Consider the following 5,680-nt stretch of genomic DNA (forward strand, 5'->3'; position numbering starts at 1 on the left):
AAATAACAATTCTAAGGAATTAACATATGTAAATTAAGGGACTTGAATGTGCAACATTCGGCACTTATCAGGCGGACAACACAAGGGACAGGAGATACAAGGTAGACGAGTATGGCATAGTGCTTGTCAACTTCAAAAACCTTGTCCACCGAGGATAACAAACTACTGATAAGCCGTATGTGCTAAAGTCACAAGTTGACCAAGTATTTTACGTCGAAGATGAAAGGGACTTTGATTGGGCTTGCGCTCTAACGACTAAACCTAGAAACGTATAAAACGTTGGTCAAGGTGAAGGTTCTCATGATGAATGTGCCAACTACCACGAGTGTGAGCCGCTCCAATTGACCAGTAATAATGAAGCAGATCCGCAAGATGACGTCGAATATGTCCGACCAGACTTAGATCCAATCCAAGGAAATGTGATTCAAAAAAATAAAATTATATATGTAGTTCACATTAATTGACTGGTTTCCTGTTATTTATGTCTACATTGATTAGTAATTGTTCACCAATTATTACATCAACACAATTAATTAATTTGTGAATTGGGTAAATGGTATATATCTCATTTTAAATATGTGAGTCATTTATATATGGTGGTGAATATTTCATCTATTGTATACATAATTAATTGGGTGCGTGATGTATTTCGCAGGTTGATATGAGTACTAGGGGGAAGAGTCGAGCACGAAGGTACGGACTTGCAGTGCGGTCATCACCGGCGCATGGGTCGACATCGTGCGACCATGATGACAGCGAACCACAGGTCGATGTTGCTATGCTTATGAGGCAACAACCGGGGTATAGACTAATACTTCCAGATCATGTGGAAGGGCAGACCCTTGTACCTAGTACATACATTCCAACAGGATTGACCCAGCTAGGGTATCAATATCAGCCATCTCTGTAAGACCCAGATGCTACATATCATACACCCACTCTGGTGCTGACGATGAGTGAATTAGGGTTGTATTTTCATGGCCATGTAGAGCGGTTCTTCCCCAGAGCAAGAACACAGGTGTGGACAACAATGAGACACAGGAACTTGAGGACATGGATGGTGGGACAAGTGCCATGCATGACTAGCAGCCCGAGGACCTTGCTCCACAAGTGTTGGGTAGTGACCAGGTCTGGACGATAAGTAAGTATATTAGCTATAAATACCAATATTGAATACGTATATATGTTTTGTAGTTAGTATTGAATTCCAAATAATTAACATCGGTAATTATTAATGTATTAGGCATCAATCGAGATGGAAGCACCCATATTCGAGTGTTGACCATTAAAGCCTCAAAAAAGACGTGGGAAATCCCCAAGGGGCAAAGGGTCGTGGTAAAGTACAATAATGTGTGGCAGCCCGTATGATGTAGCAATTTGAAATTTATAAGGATGACCGGTAATATTATAAGGAGCAAAAATTATGTTAGATTACGGAAAGATTGGACGAAGGTACTGCAATGTACGAAGGAGGATATATGGGACGCCTTGATGGTATAGCTAAACTATATGTTATATTACAGCATGTGTATTTCATTATGCCAAATGCCCCTAATGCATGAATTATATGCCTTAATGTTAATATATATATCAAAAATGAAATATATATATATATATATATATATAACCGTATGTTTTTTTTTAAAATTTTTTTTTTTTTTTATGCAGACTGTATCTTTGGGCACTCCTCCTACTCGAGCACAATCTTACATCTCGACACAAAAGAAGAAGGATGGTGACTATCCAAATGATGTGGTCAGGGAGAGATGTGTATGCTACTTACCGATACATCTTGTGATAACTTATTTACAATTAAGCTACCTTATATGATGCACTAACTTTTAATTTAACATATAGGAGAGGATGAAGGAGCCGATACCCACTAACCCGGCATTGACATCGAGCATGACTGAAGGGACGGTACGGTGGGCACTGAACGACACGTATGCCCAGGCACTCAAAAATAAGCCTGAGTACGCTGGCAGGGTTTGACAAGTTGGTCCGAATGTTCTACTTGTGCGGGGCAGCATACACTCGTACTATACACCATCCCAGGCATGGTCACAGAACCCTAGAAACTCCATGGTCTCACAGATGACCGAGAGGATTAGAGAACTTGAGACGGAGAGGACACAACAAAGAGCACAAATGGATGAGATGGCTAAACAAATTGAAGAACAAAATGCTCAGATGGCAGCAAAAGATGCGATGATTGAGGCCCATTTTTGCCAACTTGAGGCCATGTTCGGATCGACCTCTAGATCCGCGCTTGAGGTGACTCAACATAGGACTCCTCCAGACAAAGGTAATGCTATATTTGTGTTGTTTTTGTTTTTCTTCTGTATCGATCACTTTAACGATTAGAATTATATCTGTACAAAAGTCTCAATTAGCAACACATTGTTCCCGTGGTTCATTTTAGAACTAACGTATATTTGCACCACTGTATATTTGTGTTTGAATTTTTGTATTGATTATCATTGGATTTCAGAATGATATTGCAATTCTTGGTTCACAACTTATTTGCAGGTAGTGTAGATAAGACGTTGGGTGATGATGCTGTTAAGTTGGATTGAGCAAGTGGTTTTCCATCGCAATTTGTTAACTTGTATATATTTTTTGTTCCTGTTTTGTTGATGTATATAATTAGATCAAACTATATGTATTTGTGATAACAGAGATAGTTTGATTGTTTGTTGAGACTAGTTTGTTTGTCTTGTGGCAGATGGGTAGTTCTTTTGTATATTTGTGTTGTGTTGGAACTTTTTTTGGATGTATCAATGTAGTAGATATGTAAATTGTAGATATGGACGATGGATAGCTCTTTGTATATTTATGTTGTGTTGGACCCTGCAAATTGTCTATCAGGTTAACACCAAAATCCGGGGTTTAAACCTGAATAATTCAAAAAATATATATGGGGGAGCAAAAAAATATTTTAAAAAATTACCCATTTTACTGACGTGGCAGGTTTCTAACACGTCACTACTTATTGACGTGTCAAACCGTGTGCCACGTCAATAAATATTGATGGCAGTTTCACCATGTCAAGAAATTTCTTGACGTGGTGAAACTGCCATGTCAAAAAAAATTTTGCCGAAACTGCTACATTAAAAAAATATTTTTGACTTGCCAATTTCTAACACGTCAGTAATTTCTGACGTGTCAAAATTGGCAGGTCAAAAACTTGGAAGTTTTGACACCCTCCTTTTTATCCTTTGACACACGTCAGAAAAGGTTTATAACGTGTTAGTATGCTTGACACGTCAGAAACCTTTGGTCAAGAAAAAAATGTTTTTTTGTAGTGTTGGCTCCTGCCCATTAATTTTCTTTCTTTCTATCTTTTGGTTTGTGATTTTCATCAAAAATAAATTGTGGAAGGCATGTAACAATAAATCATGGAGTTAGCAACAGAGTTTGCTGTGAAATTTTCACCAAGAAAGTAAACAATTGATAAAAGAAAATTGACAAAACTGTTATTTTAATTATGCAAGTGTATTTTAACTTTTCCTTTTAATAAGGATTAGGTTTTCTCTTTTCCATTAGGATTATGATTTCCCTTTTCTATTAGGATTAGGTCTTCAATTTTCAATTAGGATTTGTTTTCGTGTTCATTGTTAAATTAGGAGTTGCCTAGCCTATATAAAGACATCTAGTCTTTGTTATTTTTTAATTCAGTTTGAGCTATCACTTAAATTGAAGTCTTTCAGAGTTATCTGTTTGCTTATTTATGGCAATTAGGGTCTTGCTCTTCCATACTTGTTATTTCTCTTTGGAAGCTTTGAGTTTGTATTGATGGATAATTAATGACATTTGAAGATAATTATAGTTTGTCTCAAATTATTCTTTTATGCTCTCCTATATATATAGTTTACTCTCATAATTAGTGTTTGTGTGGTGGATCTAGCTTGTGGCTTACCCCAGTTAATTACAAATTAATTAGTATGAAGGCATTACGAGTAACATCTTAAGTTAATTAATTTGAGGCGTTACAATAGTGGTCCTACAATGATACACACGATTGCACAATGTATTAAAGTATTAAACATGCAAAATCTTACTCTTTTATATATATATATATATCAAAGTGACATATATCTCACACTTGAGTTTGCATTCTTCTCATGATTGAGATTCAATGCTATAAGTAGTCGCGAGTTCAAGTCATTCAATTGACAATGATTTATAGAATAACTGTTGGAAATAATTTTGGATGGTGCACAAATTCTCATTGATATAAAATAATTACAATATGAAAATTAACAATAAAATAAATAAAATACATGAGATGAAAGTAGAGTATGGAAAGATCTCACAATGCTATAGAATCACGCAAGAGCGTTGTCCTTAAAGGTTGATTCGTGCCTCCCGGAGTGTATAATTCAGTGCGATCGGATCCTTTGACACGCAACCTCCCAGGATTAGACTATAGCGTCTACCTTTGTTAATGACGCACTTCCAATAACAAAGAGTAATAGAACAACCCAAACCTTCTCTTGTAGAACAACAATTCCATAATTGAAAAAAAATAGAAGTAACATATATAGATATAAAAATATATCTCAAGTGCTTTTTTGTTTTTTGTATATATTTTTTGGACAAGAAGGTTGGCTTAATATTTATAAAGGAAGCTCAAGTTTTCCTTCTTAAAGAGAATCTTTTAGCATCAAAGTCTTGAATGACCAAACGGTCAAAACTCTTGAAGCCATAAAATCTTGTTAATTAACAAATGCCTTAGACCTTGTTAATGTCAAAAGATCAAAACTGTTGAAGAATTAAAACCCATGGAATTTTTAATGACCAACGGCTAGAAACAATAAAAGTGAAAATCAACGTATGGAGAAACTCAATGCCCTTAATGACCAAACGGTCACAAAAAATTATTTCTCAAAGAAGCCACTAGCAAATATCAAACAAAGAATAAAAGGGCTTATGGAAAAAGGAAACAAGAAAACAATTTGTTTGTAACACACATATATTACAACAATAACAACCTACTTGGTCAAGTTAGGTGTTTTCTAAATACACCAACATTTAGATCAAAGTCCCTACTTGCACAGTTAAGATAGACCATCATAATTGATATATTATAATCTTATCGGATAAAATAGGAAATTTCATGACTAGGATTCGGTGACAACATAGATATATAATACATACTAGATTATTTTTTGCTGACAAAATAGAAACCATAAATCCAACAAGTACATGCTTTATGCTGGAGAGTTCAACCTCTCTAAATTCTACAAAATGCAACAACATAAAGTACAAAAAAAAAAAAAAAATCCAAAGCTCAAATCCTTGAGAACCTTTGTTTCTTCTTCCTTGTTGCACCAAATGTAGCTTAAGTTACTGCATTAATCTTATTTATCCATCTAGGTATAATCACATTTTCTCAAAGGTTAACCCACACCAATTTTCATGCTATGGACCAAGCACACTTATCTATGAACTCTAACTAATTATTATTATACATAAACAAACCATTACCTAATATTTCTTTTACTTCTTCCTTCCCCTTTTTCTTTTATTTCTTCTCTCGCTTTCTCTGACTCTTCGCTCTTCTCTCTTCTACTTCATAGAAAGGAGTTGGAGAACACTCACTCCTCCTCTAGTGTTTCGGCTCAGCAGCTTCTAGGAGGGATATGAGAACTCCCCCTCCTAGTGATTAATGAAGGCT

This window comes from Corylus avellana, chromosome ca11, assembly GCF_901000735.1.
Source record: "Corylus avellana chromosome ca11, CavTom2PMs-1.0".
Lineage (NCBI taxonomy): Eukaryota > Viridiplantae > Streptophyta > Magnoliopsida > Fagales > Betulaceae > Corylus > Corylus avellana.